Genomic DNA, 17,295 nt, shown 5'->3' on the forward strand with positions numbered 1-17,295 from the left:
AGAGAGAGAGAGAGAGAGAGAGAGTACAGCCTCCCCCTCTGCTGGGGTCCTAGTGGGCTCAGGCCTCCACAGCAGCTTGCCTGCTTCGCCAAGAGAAGCTTTGATTTTCTTTGTTCTTCCTGCTGGAACATCCCTGCCTGATTAAGTCAGAGGCCTGGCCTAGGTTTTGCTGGCTGGTGAATGGAGCCTCTTCATTGCTCACTGGAGTGCAGTATCATTGATACTTCCTCCCCTGCCGCCCTCCCTCCCTCTCCCAGTGCAGCTGAGCTGATGGGTTAATCCTGTTGTGTACTTGGAAGTCTTATAGGCACAAGTGCAAGCTGGGGTAGAAAAGAAGGCTAGGGCTGGAAAGGACTATGGAGACCTTTCTTCCTATAGTCTAATCTCTGCATTTTCCTTAATTGGGCTTAATTGGGGCCCAGGGCAGAACAGTTAAAAGGCCTAGCCCACATCTCAGAGGGGGTTAGAGTGAGCCTTGACTGGACTTTCTAGTCTTCTTAGAGGGAAAGCTGCAAGAGCTCTGATTGCTTTGGTATAGAACAATAAGACTGCACCTACTTTGAACGGTAGCCTGGGCTCTAACCACAGGGCACCGAGACTACATATCAGCACAGAGCAAGAAGATACTGTGTCTGGATGCACAGGGGGTAACTCCTGACTCCAATGCAGCAGTAACACTGCATCTAGGTGCATTTTTCTCATTATTAAAACAAAATGCAAAACCTGAAGATAGAAATCCTGGGTCTTTCTCAGGGATCATCACAGAGATCTGGAGTCCTTTCTAGTAAGGGTCAGGAAGCTGTTGGCCCAGCATCCTCCAACCTCATACCCAGACCCCAAGCCCTTAGGTCTATGAACCATCTGAATCTTCTTCTTAGAGACAATTTGTAGCATTCCTTACTTCTTGAAGTCGTACCCGAGTCTGTTGCATCTCATTCTTTAGGGCAGAGAGCATTGATTCATTAACCTTTCCCTCTCTGATGCTGTCCACATCATGCTAAACACGCAAATAATACAAAGAGTGGATAAATAAAAACAACCTTCTTGTGTGTCAGCACTGAAGAGGAGAGTGTACTTTAGCTGCCACGGGATGGGAAGGACGCCCAACCCAACTCAATTGATGCTGCACCTGCTGGATTCCTGGTCTCTTTCTGATCTGTTCTCCTCCCTGGACTCCCTAAAGTCCTAGTTCTTGCTTTCCTTTCTTTCTCAAAACAGGTTCTTTCATCTTGTCGATGATGTAGAAATAGCCAGTAGCCAGGACGGGACTTATAACCTCGAAAGCTCACAGCCTGAGAATTCCACGTTTCTCAAAATGGAATTCCTGGGAAAATTTGACCTTGACTCTTGTATGATTAACAGAAAACGGCCAGAAGCAACAGTAATGAAACGATAATAATAAAGGGTGTTAAGAAGAAATGAGGTAAGATAGAAAAAAGACTCATGCTCAGGTTGACTTTAAGCATTTAAATTAGCAATGCACTTTGAGATGTTATTTAATCACACATGGAGACTTAAGAACATTTTAACCACTAAATCCAAACATTTTACTATTATACAATTTATTTTTAAGCAAAAATAAATATATCAAAAATTTTTTTTTAGCATTTCACTTTTGGGGATAAAAGCCTTAAGAAAAAACCAGCATAAGGTACATACTGGTGTATAGCAAAACTGCTACATAGGTCCAAATTTTAACAACTCCAGTTTTCCAGTTCTTTTTCTGTAAAATTCTATTTCTTTCAAAAGAGCACCCACTTTCTTAGGCTGTAAAGACTAAAGATCATTGCAGAGAGAGCTCAGGGATACCGTGGCTACCTCCTAAGATTTCAACAGGAAACATTACACTTCAGTCTTGTTGCACAGATATTGGAAGCACCATGGAGAGGTACAAGGCCCAGTTACAAGTTCATATTTTCTCTCAGTATGGGTTTTGGATCTCATTCTAAACAAGCCCTTCCTGAAAGTCCTTTTTTTTTGGCCTAGGGGTTGCTTCAGCTCTTCTTCCCCAATTAACCAAAAATTACTGGGCTTTGAAGAAAAGGGTGGCTAATCCCTTTCTTTCAACTGTTTTGTCTGGGTCCATTCTGTGGAGGGAGAACTGTGGGTGGAGGGGAGAGTGAAGAGGTAAAGAGGGTCCAATTAATGAGACCATTTTCCTTCCCTCTGGCTTTCGAGTTGTTTCTGAACTTCTTTTTAACTGTGGAGCCTACAGTGATTTTACCTGTTCCCTTTCTCTCTCAAGTCCTGACTCAATACTCTGGACTACAAAAGATTAGATATGATGCTCTCAAGTCATGCAGGTCTGGAACCCCTTAAACAGGGGTAGGGAGGGGTTTTTTTGGGTGGGGGAAACAGCGCCTAATTGGAGCAAGTCTGAGCCATCATTAGCAAGCGCTCTGATCTGGGACCTTGAAAAGGGAATGCATTGACCCTACTTGCCAGGCTTCACTCAGGCTCGCTCCTCTCTCCCTTCCCCTCGCTCACCTACTGCAGACTGGATCTCAAATGTGGGGTCTTCCCCTCATTAACTGTTCATGGGATGGTAAGTTGACCCTGGCTCTTTATCTATTTGGTTGTATTGTTGGGAAAAGGGTGTGTGTGTGTGTGTGTGTGTGTGTGTGTGTGTGTGTGTGTCTTGCACACGGTCAGTGAAGTTCTTTGTGTTGTCCTTGATATTTTGCAATTCATGCCCATAAAGAAGTTTACCCACAGAATGCTAGGGCTAAGCTACTGTGTGTTGAATGTCTATTCGTTTTAGGTACATTACAGCCACTTTTGTGTTAACTCAGGAGACAGCCTTTGAAGAGAGGCTTATGTTTCTGTCCTAAGGGTTTCTAGAGTGCTGTTTATTGCTCCACACATGAATGGAAGGAGAGGCTACCCTATGCAAGGATTGCAATTCCACCCTTACAGGGTCCAGACTATTTCAGAAAACACATTAGTACTTTCACATGTATTGGGTTTTTCTCTGTGCTCTGCCCGTCCTCCCTAAAAGCATTGAACATTACCCTTTACAGTTGATTGATATACATGATAGTCCTGTAAAAATTTAGGCAGGATGAATTCAAATGTTCCTAAGTCCTCAGGATTGTGAGCTCCTGCCTAGGGTGTTGGGACCTGGAGCTGGGATGTGGTTAGATATAGAGACCGTGGTGAAGCTGCTCTAATATCCTTCCCACACATGCTCCACAGTCGTGGCCTTCCACTTTCAGTATCCAAGAGAGTAGGGGGTTTTCATATGAACCATGGCTGCCATTTTTTTTGTTACCAACAGGAAGAAAATCTACTGCTGTGTTTAGGAGCACAGTTTCTGCAGCCAATCAGTCTTGGAGATGGGTTCCAGCTCTGACACATACTTGCCGTATGACCCTGCCAGTGCTAGTCTCTGAGCCTCAGATTCCTCATGTTCACAAGGGGGAAGTAGCACATGCCTCATAGAACTAGACTGCAAGGTGATGATGGCATTAGCCCCGTGCTTGCCACATTGAGAAGGCATACACCAAATAACAACCATTTAGATGTGGTTTTGATTTTCTATATGGGCACTTTGGTGTAATATGAATTTTGCACTCAACTCGGAGTATAAATCTTGGCGTACAGATATACACAGGAGAGTAAAAGGTGGATAGTTCTTCCAGGAAAACTCCTTTGTTCCTGTGAGACATGCTGACTGGTTCCTTACAAACTCAACAGGCAGCGCTATGCTGGCTCCCAGCCTTTGCTGGCTGAACTTCCTGTCCACCCCTTAGCTGTACTGTACCCTGCTCTTGTGATAGCTCGAGACTCCTCCTTTATTTAGAGCCTCCATCCTTCCCTGCATCCCACTTCACCCAGCTCCTCTTCCTCTGACTCTGTGGTCCTTGTTCCTGGACACTCTTTAGCATCCACCCTTACACTGCTTTAAATTTCTCCACTCTCTTATCTCCTTCTCCTAGCTCAGCCTTGCTTCGTTCCACATTATTCCCTCCAAGTAATAGACACAGTTTGTATTTGTGACTTCTCTTGTAGTTTGGACAAAATACCTCACATAAACATAAATGAAAATTAGGTAGGGTTCACTTATTTGGACACACGCCCTAAGGGGTAGAGTTCATGATGGCGGTGGGGGTGGGTAGCATATGGGACTACCTTGGTGGCCAGCTATTGGAACTTGTGGCACAACTTTCTTACATCACTGAGGATGAGAAGCAGAGAGCTTGGGGAGCTATCCTGGAACTCTCAAGCCTTATAGCCCTAAATCTTCCAGTTCTTTCCCTTGTCCAAAAAGTCCCACAACCTCTCCAAATGGTACCACCAACCAGGATGCCCAGTTCAAATATACAGGCCATAGTCTGTGAGGGTAGTTCAGTGCTAGAACACTTGCCTGCCTCCCACAAGGCCCTACATTTAGTCTCCCAATACCATAAAACAAAACAAAAACAAAATACAAGGACTGAGGCAATAGCTCTGTCAGTCAAGTGTTTGCCTTGCAAGTGGAAGGACTTCAATTCAGTCCTCAGATTCCCATTAAAAGAAAGAAGATAAGTTGAGTGCAATGTTGTATATTTATAGTGCCAGTTACGGGGAGGTGGAGAATGTGGATTCCTAGGACTTACAGGCCAGTCAGCCTAGCCTACTGGGCAAGATGGGCCAATGAGAAGCTCTGTCTCTACTTGATTGCTTTGAAGATTTATTTATGTGTACGGATGTTTTGACTGCCTGTAAGTAAGGATGTCACGTGCATGTCTGAGTTCCACAGAGGTCAGGAGATGGTGCCGTACGCTCTGAAACTGGAGTTTTAGAATGTTGCAATCCACTGTGTGGATAGCCCAACCTGCAAGAGTACCAGGTGCTCTTAAATACGGATGTATCTCTCCAGCCTAAAGAACGGCACCTGACATTGTCCTCCGGCCTCTACATGAGTGTGCATAAACATGTATGTGTGCACTAGCACCCACCCACACACATGCACTTGAACACACATATGCACATACATACATCCAATACATTTGCACGGACCATTCCAAATCCAAACCATTACAGCCTTCTCTTCACTTAGCTTTTGCCAGGGGCTGCAGTGCAATGCCTCAGCCTCCTAAACAATGCTATGAACCAGTATTGACAATGGTGAGTGACTGAACATCAGAGAAGTTGATCAGACCAAATGGGTTTGAATTTCCATCTTCTCGTGTGCAAATGACTTTTTATTAATTAACATCATGATCTTTGTAATTTCTAAATGTAAAATGATCCCCAAACATCACCTTTCCCCTCCACTCCAAACACTTTTGATGAAGTACTTAGACTGTGCTGATCTGAGGCTGGCTGAAATGCCCATCTATTTCATTAATGTAATCAACAAAGTTAAGACTCCTGAGGATCCTGCCTTTCCTTCTATGGATAGTTTTGACTGGAAAGCTCGAATAAGTAAGACCAGTTCACTCCCCTACCAGATGAACGGTGCAGGGCCTCATGCATTCTAGAAGTTACCTTGCAAGGTAACTGAAAATAACTGCATATTAGAGCAGTGAGCCACTGTCTTGAACCTCGGGTGGACAAAGATTCCATGTGTACTGTTACTGTAGTTTCCCATCCAGGCTGATACTAAATCTCCCATCTAGCTCCTAGCAGGCTTGATACTAGCTAGCTATGCAGTAATTTGCTCTAATCAAAGTTGACTTATAGAGGAGAAAAATAAATCTCCCAACTTGGTTATTGAGGGAGAAGAATGAGTCCTGCTGCTGGAAAGGGGCCTGATGAGGACCAACTTGTGCAGGCCAAGAGAGCCAAGTGTCGTTTGCTTATAACATTGAGATGTTGGAGTTATATCTGCCTGGGTGCCCCTTGGCAACAACTCTTCTGACTCCATACAATACTGACATAGACAGAGGTGTACCGGGTGCTCAAAATAGAGCTGTATAACTCCAGGGAACAGAGGGGCCTAAGAGACATTAGTTCCACAAACCTGAACCCAGAATCTGAGACACTGGTATCTTTATCTTTTTTCTTCATGAGAAGTCAAAGCTGACACTCAGCCAAAAATACGTCTTCCCCAGGTCTCTGAGGTTTGAAAATCTGACAAGAAGTTTGCAGAGGAAGGGGCCGATATCTGTATGTATGTACTCAGAGTGAATGAGTCCCCCATGAGGTCATAGACATGAGCACCCACTGTTGGTTCTGACAACTGGCTGTAAGTCAAGGGAGTGAGGAACCGTCATCCAGTAGAGAGAATGACAAGGGGAACATGGACGCTTCATCTAGAGCAACTCTCTGCTTAGCACATCAGCTTCCTTCTTCATGAACATGATCTTTAGGTTCTTGCTTGAGCTGGGTCACTTCCATCTTGACTTTGCCTTGGCGAAATGACACAGTTCCTCTCTCACCAGAACACCCCTCAGACTGGAACAGAGCCAAGGTAGCATGCTTTCTGCTTTGCTGAACTACACAGCAGATAATACCTTGTCTTTAATTTTGGAGCATTTTCTCCATGTTGGGGTTAAAGACCGAAGGGGAGGCTCATATGAACGTGAGCCTTGGCTATGTTCATGTGGATGCTAAGAATTGAACCCGGGTTCTCTGAAAGGGAACTCTTAACTGTTGAGCCATCTCTCCAGCTCCATGTTCACTATCTTGAAGTCCATGGAGTACTTGGATGCCTCTAAAGCAACTGCTATTGTTTGACTAAAGAGTAACAACAGCTAGAGCGATGATTCTTGGTAAAACAAGAAAGACAAGGCTAGCAAGATAGCTCAGATAAAGGCACTTGCCAACCAGCTTGTTGGGCTGAGTTCAGTCCTTCAAGTCATGCACTAGAGCAGTGATTCTCAACCTTGCTAATGCTGTGACCCTTTAATACAGTTCCTTATGTTGTGGTGACTCCCAACCATGAAATTATTTTCGTAACTCTAACTTTTGCTGTTATGAGTAGTAATGGTAAATATCTGATCTAAAGATGGTCTTAGGTGACTGCTGTAGAAGAGTCCTTTGACCTCCAAAGGGGTTGTGACCCACAGATTAAAAGCCACTGAGCTAGAGAATTAGACATTGGAAATATGACTGGTCATCAGCAAAAGCTATTTCTTTTCTCTTCTTTCTTTCTTTCTTTCTTTTTTTTTTTTTTTTCCCGGAGCTGGGGACCGAACCCAGGGCCTTGTGCTTGCTAGGCAAGTGCTCAAAAGCTACTTCTTTAGTTGAGACATAAGAATACTAATACCCAGAGATGCCAAAGACATTCTAAATGACTAAAGATATGTAGATTAGGAGATGACACAGCTTGTCTACCTGGTCACAGAGGCAACTCTTGATAAAAAGGGAGTGGACTGTACCCACAGAAGCATCTCTTTTCTTATATGTAAAATGAGGAATTTGGATAATACTAAATGTTGGCCGAGTTGGGGATGTATAGGACCTGCTGCTGGTGGGAACATAGGTAGTGGAACTACCCAGAAGGGCCATCTAGACCTACTTAGTTAAAGTACTATTGTAAAGCTTGTGGCTTACCGACTCTTCTCCAAGACATCTATAACATGTTGATGCTTACAATGTTCTGTGGCACAGGGATTCTCATTCCAGCATGGTTTGTGGTGCTAGGGAGCAGAGTCCATCTTGGCAGTCTTTGGAAGTAGATAGCTTGATAAAGGCTCACTTTGGAGCAGTGATTGGAATTAAATGAATATGTAGCAGAACTGATGGTCTTAAACTGGTCTTTCAGGAGGAACAACCAAAAAATCAGTTGTGTTATACACCAGAGTCCATCAGATCTAAATACTCTCGGTAGTACCAAACATAGTGATTTTATGAACTATTAGGCAAAACAGCAACTCTGTTGATTAAACCAGACCATTGATGATACCTAATTTCAAAAATTAAAATATTTTCTCAGAATCTATTTATACAAACATAAATGTATATATAACTACACAAATATTTAAATACAGATTAAATATATTACCCATGGTATACATCTGAAATGGAAGTGGCGGTTGCTGGTGCTAGAGAATAAACAAACAGTTTAAAGAGTTTCTCATGAACCGATGATGACAAAGGTAAGCATCTTTGAGCAACTGTGGGTTAAAGAGTAGAAGGCGTGTAGTAACATTGCCCTGGGTGGTTTCTGATGAGAAAACCTAGGTCCCATCCTCAGCATGAAGTCAAGCTTAGAAGATGTTTCTTCTCTTCTTGCCTTGTTTGTTTTATAAGGTGATGCATCGGATTGGAGTTGAAGGGAAAACGTCAATATTCCAACCGTCCTGATTCGCTTTCCACCAACTTACGTTTGCTTTCCATTCAGGTTGCTGAACATTACCAACACAAGAAGAAAGTGGCAGGCAGCCTTCTGTTGCATTTCTGATGCCAGAGATTCATTTGATTAGTATTTTTGTAGAGCACCAGGCTGTGGATGCAGCTGTGTTAGTGGGTTGCTTGCCTAGCATGCATGAAGCCCTGGGTTTGATCCCCAGAACTGAATAAACAAGGCATGATGCTGTACACCCGGACTCCTAGTACTCTGGAGGTGGAGGCAAAAGGGTCATAAGTTCAAGGTCTTCCTCAGCTCCTTAATGAGCTTGAGGTCAGCCTGGCCTACTTAAGACTGTGTCTACCCCTCCCCCAATGGTTGAGGGTCTTAGGGCGGTAAAACTCAAGGCCAAGAACTAGATTTATCGTCACCCGGTAGGCTGCTGCCTTCCTCACTGAGTTGTCACAAGCTGGTGGTCATTTCAGTAGCTGCCGACTTTCTGTCCTCTGTTTTAAAGAAAGCCCTCAAATAACAGCAACTCGAACCCTCGGTATGCTTTAAGGCTCAAGATTGGATCTGGCTAAGTGGCATTTCACTTGTTCACAGTTGGATTCCTCTCCAATTGGTTCCTGGGAAAGGAGGACAAAACAGAGAAGACAGTCTGTTTGTCCCAGCTTGTCATGGAGACGGCACTGGGTAAAATCTCAGAAGGAGATGCAGACATGGTCTATAAATGCGTTTCTTCTTTGTTTTGTAAGAACAGAGCAGATGTCACTCCCCACCTCAAACCTGAGATCTTGTTCTCTCTCTCTCTCTCTCTCTCTCTCTCTCTCTCTCTCTCTCTCTCTCTCTCTCTCTGTGTGTGTGTGTGTGTGTGTGTATGTGTGTACCAGGGTGTGGGTGTCCATGAAGATCAGAAGGTGTCAGATTTGCTGTAGCTGGAGTTATAGGTGGTTGTCAGATGCTTGACATGGGTGCTGGGAGCCAAACTTAAGTCCTCCGTGAGGGTAGTGCTTGCTCTTAACCAATGGCTGTCATTGCCTCAGGTCCAAGCCCATTTGTCTCAACAGCCTGTTTCTGGGGTCATAAATGCTGCTCACAGTTGAGGGCTTTATAAACCCGTTACAAAATTCTGTGAGAATTGTGCCACATATAAGTTAATCATGTGTTCTCACAAGATAGAATGGAAATATCTGTAGAAAACAATCATTTCTGATCCTGGGACGTTGTTTGCGCTAGCAGGTCTGTGTGCAGAAGCAGGTTCAGACAGAGAAGAGCAGTCAGCGGCGAAGAAGGAACACATTGCTAGATGTTTGTCCATTTTCAATCATCTGGAAAGCTATTTCTGTCCATTTACATGCCCTGAGCTTTTAGGGAAGAGAAAGTGTCCCACAAAGGTATGGCAAGGTTAACAGACATTAAAATGAAGCTACTCAGTGTCTCAGTTCTTCCTTGATCCCGAGCTTCAGTTAGGTGGGGTCATATCTTTCAAAAGAACTTTGATTGAGCACTTTGCAGGTTGAAAAGTTTATAGACTCCTCAGAGAAACACTCCAAAAGATTTGAGCCATTCTTACAAAGACACCTCATTTCTAGGCGATCTAACCATCCTTGCCTTTGCTAAGATTTCTGGAGCACTGGAAAACAGGTGCTGAGCAAAAGTACATGTCCATGGCTACAGTTTGTGCTTTCACATTTGTTTTTCTGAAATATAACTCATAAAAAAAAATCCATCGTTTTACAGTGTACAAGTCAATAAATTCTAGTGTGTTCACAAAGCCCAGACACTCGCCATTACCATCTAATTCTAGAACGTTTCATTCCCCCAGAAGGAACGCTATACTCATTAGCAGTCTAGTTGGCTTGGATGTGGCCTTGCCTCAGAGAGACCTTGTTATTCATCCATTCATTCGGCAAACATTTATTGCTCACTTGCCAAGGCTTCAGGCTTGGCATAATTTACCTCTTCCCTTCCCACAGAGGCATGCACAGCACCAATATTGAGGATCACCTGAGGGGTTACATAAAGTCTGCAGGTGTGATACGGTAGGAGGCAGGGGTGGGCCATTTATCAATGGCCCAGTGAGAGGAAGGAGGATTGGAGTTGACAGAAAGTATACAGGGTGGTTGTATGTTCTTTGGGAATGTTCTTTTTAGGAATTGTTACCTCCCTATAGGAGGTTTTGCCAGCAAACTAAACCCTGGGAATTTTTTAAACTCTCATGCTCCCTGCTTAGTCTGTGCCTAACTACACCCGTTCCTGCCGTTTTCATTTCGTTACCCATTCTCCTCACATAATTTTCTTTTCCAATTATTTCTCCACTTGGATCTTCGGGTTCTCTCTGTCTCTGTCCCTGTCTCTGTCTCTGTCTCTGTCTCTCTCTGTCACACACACACACACACACACACACACACACACACTACCTTTTCTTTTTCTTTCTCCCCCCTCCCCCATTCCTCATGTCAAAGACGTATAGATTGGTATGAGAGAGAGAGAGAGAGAAGGCACCTTTCAGGGTCAAGAAAGAAAGCGTTCCTCCTGCGCGCATGCGCTGAAGTTCAGAGCCGCGTTCCGCCATTCTTTTCATCATATTAGAATAAACTTGCATCTTTTAGGCTTTTACTGTGAACCACACACTGCGCAGAATTGTTTTTCACAGCCATCCAACAAGGTGAATGCTATCACGGTCTCCAAATTACAAATTGCTCATTTGAGCCTTGGAGTGACTAAATCAGTTGCTGAACGCCGTATGCTAAATGGTAAGTCACCCCAAGCCAACCCAGTCTGACAGCAGCACATGAGGGTAACTTTATAAGGCTTTACTTTGCAGTATGTCTGTGTGCACGTGCACGTGCGCGTGCGCGTCCCTCTTTCTGCCGGTCCACCTCCTTCTTTAGCTAGACTCTCTCCCCAGAGTCAGCCTGCAGCCTGGCTGGCTCTTTTCCAGGTTTAGCAAACAAGGATCCTTGGCCTGCCTCAGCACAGATCTCTATGGAGTATTGTAATTGCTGGTAGAGGCAATAAAATCTTAACAGTCTCCAGAAAGGAGGGCTGTAAATTCTTCTGAAGCCCGCTTGGGGTGTAAAGGTTCACGCCTCCTCCTCTTTTTCCTCTACCCCCATCTCCATTAACTGCCCCCAGATTTCATGAAAGAGGCCTTGCATTAACACAGGGCCTCACATCCCAGCAGCCTCCAGCTGTAGCCAGGTTTATGTTTCATACTTTATCAAAAGAGAGAGAAATCAACTTTGTTCAGGAATGTAGACACGTGGCCTATTCTTTGGGGTGAGTGGGAGAGCTGGGGGCAGAGAAGAGGCTGAGGGAAATGGCTAAGTACAGAACTAAAGAACAACAGGGGGAAGTCTACAAAACTAATATTCATGGGGGTTCTATGGTTTTCTTTCCCTTTTTCTCAAATATTCATATTTTTACCTAGCTCCTGATGAGTCAGCAGTAGTTCTTTTGCAAAGTTTATTTGGTTGTTTGGAACTGAGCTGGGAAAAAATAGTAGCAGAGGTTTGAGAAGACTAGGGCTCATCTCTGGACACACGACAGGGTGACAGATGGCTCCTCTAGATTCCCCTGCTCTAGCAATAATTAGATGACATTTAGAAGGAATGCAACTGTCCAATTGGGGGAAATGATCATTGGGATGGACAGGAGGGAGCCATGGGAACTAGATGTAGCCATCACTTCACAGCAAAGAGGGAAGTCTACAGGGTGGGGGCTCAGATGGAGAATGGAGGGCCAGGCCCAGGGTGGGTGTGTCCAAGTGGGACTGGGGCTTTGATAGGCAGAACTAAAGGGTTTTCTGTGTCCTGCAGATACAACGCAGTGTCTCTGTCCAATCTCACCTCTCTCACCAGATCCCACATCCTTGTGCATTTCTCAGGAAATGGGATCGAAGTCAGATTTCTTAACCCAAAGGAGGCTAGAGTGGAGTTGGCGTAGACTCCAGAAATTGAAAAGATTTGTTTCTTTATTAGCTTCTAGTACCTGTGTGATCAAAACTGAAGTACTAGGAGAGCTGGCAGTAACTAGGCCTAGGCTTCACCAACTGATTGGACCAGCATGTGCTTGCTGGGGTGTGTGTGTGTGTGTGTGTGTGTGTGTGTGTCTGTGTGTGTGTGTGTATTCTGTATATATGTGTGTCAAGGAGAGGAAGTGAATAGTTTATACTCCAAAGGTTTGCTGAACCCCACATCTCAAATTTAAGTGAAGTTAGTTGAGAAAGGGGATAAATCACACTTCCTTCTCACATGTCACTTGAGGCTGGGGTCTCTCTGTCTCTGTCTTGTCTTTCTGCTTGTCTGTCTGTCTGTCTGTTTCCTGCTCTCTTTCCCTCTCTTTCTCTCTCCCTCCCCACTTTTCCCTCTTCAGACTCTAGTCGAGTGCTTAGTGCCCAAGAGGTTTGTGGAAGGTGACAGACACTGCCGTAGGGTTCGCTAGAGTACACAGACAATTACAAAGACCAGGGATCCCTCTCGGGCCTTCTCTGTCTTGCTGCAGGAGAGGGAGTCCTGAAAGACTTCTCTCAGCTACCCTTCCCAAAAGTATCCATAAGACTTCCACGGGAGAGGTACCTTCTCAGTGCCTGGAAAGAAGGAATAGAAACTGGAAGCCACCAGAAGAACCAGAACAAGCAGGCCTGGCTGGCGTCACCCAGCTCGAACCATTAGATCCTAATCCAGGCACATGCCTACAGGATTGCACTTTCCACGTCAAATACAAATATTTAGATGGTTTCCATGACTGTTGGGTCTTCATTTCTGAAAGTCCGTAATGCCAAGTTTAATTTATTAGAATTTTCTTTTCAGTCTGCTTTTTGTTATACGATATCAGCGTGGCTTTACTTCACCTCCTCCTTGTTTCCTCCCTTCCTCCTTCCTCCTTCCTCCTTCCTCCTTCCTTCCTTCCTCCTTCCTCCCTTCTCCTTCCTCCTTCCTTCCTCCTTCCTCCTTCCTCCCTTCCTTCTTTCCTTCCATGTTGGGTATTGAATCCATAAAAGCAAAACAGGGCAGTGACTATACCTTCAGGCTCTCTCTAAATTACTTTTATACACATTATTTTCAGCCTTTTAAAAACTGTGTTTTTATTTATGTGCATGTGTGTCTGTGTGCATGGGTGCCATGTATGTTCAGGTGCCCATAGAGGAAAGAAAAGTGCATCAGACTCCCTGGCTGGAGTTACAGTTAGGTGTGAGCCTCCTGGTGTGCATGCTGGGAACAGAGCGTGGGTCCTCTGGGAGAGCAGTGCATGCTCTAACCACTGAAGGATTGCACCAGCCCCAACCAACTCCGGGTGCTCTCTCTCCCCTCTGGTCCTTAGAAATCCTCCTTGCAAGAGAAGGGAAATGCCAGATTCCCTGCTGGCAACTCAAAGCGACACAGCTTGGTCTGCTCTGGTCTATGCTTTCCCTGACAAGGGGTTCGTCTACCCAAAGCCTAAGTGAGGAGCTGCTGATTCTCTGCTTTTGCTGACAGAGAGTACAATGCAGACGGCTGGAGTCTCATGTTCAAAAAGGATCAGAGGTTCCATTAGGCCTTAGAGTCTGGGTATGTGAGGGGACAAGGGGCTAGAGGTAGGAGAGAAAAAAGTTGCCCTGGGTCCTGGGCTGTAGTGAGATGCTGTCTGTGACAAATGTAATGGTGACTACCAGATACCCTTCATCTGCTGTCACTCCAGATTCAGTGCTTTCACATTTCCTTTCTTCCCAGACCCCACCCTGTACTCTAGTGACAGCGCAAGTCCAACCTCTCTGGTTACCACAAACCGTTTGCATTCCGAGCAGATCCTTGCTGCTTTCCAAGGCGTTGGCCTCCTCAGTGGTTCTATAATTGCTACATGGCTAGGAACCTCTCGGAAGCTTGAAGATACAGGCTTCTAGGTCCCAGCCTAGTGTCCAGAGGTTCACTAACTCTGGGGTTGGGGTGGGTTTGTGTTGTGGTTTGCCCTGAAGTTACCTGTATTTTGATGCTAATTCCCCTGCCCCAAGGACAGCTGCCTAGACCCTTACTCAGGAATCAGGTGACTTCACCAGAACCTTCTCCCCATTGAATTTGTAAAGTACAGGTGAGGGGCAGGTACAGGATAGAAGGAGGCCTGTCATTGGAGGAGAAGGAAGGATGGGCGGGAGAGAAGTTTGAAGGAAGAGGAGGAGACTAGAACAGGAAGAGACAGGAGGGAGAGAGAAGCCGTGGCAGGACGATGGAGGCTGACGTTAAGATCTCTGTGTACTTACAGGTTGTTATTAATGTTCCTAAGGGATGGATGGTACTGGGCTTTGTATGTTTAGCTGGGCAATTATATCTTATTAACTGGGTCTAAGATTATTGCGTTGTGTGTTCTTTTATGTGAGGGTTCGAGTGTAGGAATGTGTGTGGTGGCAGGAGACACTGGGCCGCTGAGGAGTTGGGATGTGTTTCTGCCAAGATACCTAGCAGATATCTTGGGGCACCGCGGTGCTGGACCTAGCGAGGTGAAAGACACCAATACTTCTTTTATTTTTTATATTTTTACAACAACAGGTTTGCATGTTTAGAGTTCTGAGAGGTTACTGGTTGCTATGGAAGGACCAAGTCAGATAGATCCACTGGCCATCCTTGCTCCCTCATTGACATTTATTTGGCTTGGTTCCTGTCAAGCTTGTTGGATGCTTGAAGTCAATGGATCTTCACAACATCCCCGGGATGAAGGCACTGCCATTCCAAGAGGGCAAAAATGAGGCACAGACAGAGCTTATGTATCTTGTGGGATGTCAGTGATGGGGCTGGAGAGCACTGACTCCAAAGCTTGGGTTTTAAGGTCCCTAGCATGCCTGATTTAACTGCTAAAGCGATCCACTCCGTCCCCCAGCCCCACCCCGGTCAACGTATGTCTCAGATTATCTACTTTGGAATCCTTGGATTTTGTGAACCTGGTGTACTTTCCTTCTGCATCGACCTCTCCCAAATTTCTCTTGGCTGCTGGCTAAATGTCTGAAGAGGAAACAGGTATTTCATATCCACCAAGACTTTCAGACCTTTGCAGAGAAAGCCTAGTCTGACTTGGGAAAGAAACCTGAAGACTGAAGATGGGAAATGTTTAAAGAAAGGCAGTTCTATTGCATCCAATAATGGACGGTAATACAAATGAATCCAAGAGTTCCTCTCAGACTTCACGAGTAAACAAACGCGGCCTCACCTACATATAAGCAACCAAGTCTCAGATCATAGGCAGATCATACAAAAGAACTTTGCGGCTGATTCTTAGGGGTCTGAGAAGGGTTACAGTCCTGTGTTTGGATTCTACAAGTATTGGGAGCATCCTGCCTCCCCGACTCACTCTCCTTGGCTTCTAGACCCAGACTTTGGTCTCTCAGGAGAGACTTGAAAGCCAAAACCCAAAGTAATAGGTGGGAACAAAATTCAGTGCATACCAGTCAACCTAAGGTTTGCTTTCTCTTCTTTTCTTTTCTTTCCTTTTCTTTTCTTTTCTTTCTTCCTGCCTTCCTTCCTTCTTTCTTTCCTCTCTCTCTTTCTCTCTTTCTCTCTCTTTCTCTCTCTTTCTTTCTTTCTTTCTTTCTTTCTTTCTTTCTCTTTCTTTCTTTCCCTCTCTCTCTCTCTTTCTTCTTTCTCTCTTTCTTTTCTTTCTTTCTTTCTTTCTTTCTTTCTTTCTTTCTTTCTTTCTTTCTTTCTTCTGTTTGTTTTTGAGACAAGGTTTCTCTGCATACCCTGGCTGTCCTGGAACTCAATCTGTAGACCAGGCTGGTCTCAACTTCAGAAATTCTCCTGCCTCTGCCTCCTGAATTCTAGGATTAAAAGCATGTGTTTCTACTGACCGGCTAAGGTTTGATTTTCAATAAAATCAACATATTGATCCGGTGATTTCTCTCTGCAAGAGTTGCTACACTCACTGGAAGTTTGCATAAGGGAGTTTGTTTTTATTATTATTGGTGTTGCTTTGTTTTATTTTGTTTCCCTCCAGAAACTTTAGAAAGAGTTGACTTGTAGAATCCAGTGGATCTCAAACATAACAATGTTCTTGTTCTTAAGCCGAGTCCCCTCTCTCTTTCTCAGACCAATGTTTTGTTTCTGACCTTAATTCTATGTTTTAGGGTTTAGGAAGCTCTGGTGGCTGTGGGGAGGGAACGGGGCTTTTGGAAGTGAGGCTGATCTTTGAGAATTTGCCCACGAGAGGCCTTAGACACTCCAATAATTCCTACATTAGTCCAATGTCAGAGTCGCTTGTACTCTAGTCCAAAATGCCTATTTCCCAGGTTCCTTTAGAGACCACTTAAGAACCAGACATCAGCATGCAAAACAGAGTCAAACAAAACCGGGGTGTTTTTCTGCGGCAGGGTGGTGCAGAAAACCACTACGATGATGATAGCTCTGACAAGCAACCCAGTAAAGAGTATATTTAGCTAAGGGTAAAAAAAAAAAAAAAAAAAAAAAAAGCGGAGGAAACGTAGAGGTCAGGACACATCAAATACGTGGGCGTATGTCCTTTCCTAATTAGAGTGAAGTGTGGGTAGACAGCCCTAGGACTTAGAGAACAAGTGTTAACCAGCTAACACAGCCCAGGCCAGCCTATAATGGCCTGACTTCACCCTCTCTCCACCTTGTGTGAAGGGTCACTGCCAGGCCATCCCTTTGGCTGTTGGCCTAAGAAACCCCAGACAAGGGAGTCCCGTTCACTCCCCCTGGGCCCTTCCAGGCAGAGTAGCTGGCCTTCCGTCCCAGGCTGCTTCTTGGCTGCTAGACCCAAGCAACCTCACTAACCCCTGCAGAGAAGTTTCCTTCGGCTCTGTTTTACTTTCAGGGCCTCCGGCTTTTCTCTTAGCTTTCGTTTTTCCTTTCTTTTTTCTTTAAGAAGCTTCGAGGGAACTTAAAAGCCGATCCTTAAAAGTTAGGCATTTCTAATCGTATAAAGATGTCTCTGCGGGGCCTGAGTTGAAGTTTGTCTGGAACCTTTCATCTTTCAGTGTCTCTTCTTTCTTCAAACTGTCTTTCTGGACTCTGATCCACTCCCCCTCTTGCCTGATGCTCCCCCTCCCCGCCCCTGCGCGCCCTATGGTCTCCATACTTGGAGCCCAC

The sequence above is a fragment of the Rattus rattus genome, chromosome 4 (genome assembly GCF_011064425.1).
Source record: "Rattus rattus isolate New Zealand chromosome 4, Rrattus_CSIRO_v1, whole genome shotgun sequence".
Classification (NCBI taxonomy): Eukaryota; Metazoa; Chordata; class Mammalia; order Rodentia; family Muridae; genus Rattus; species Rattus rattus.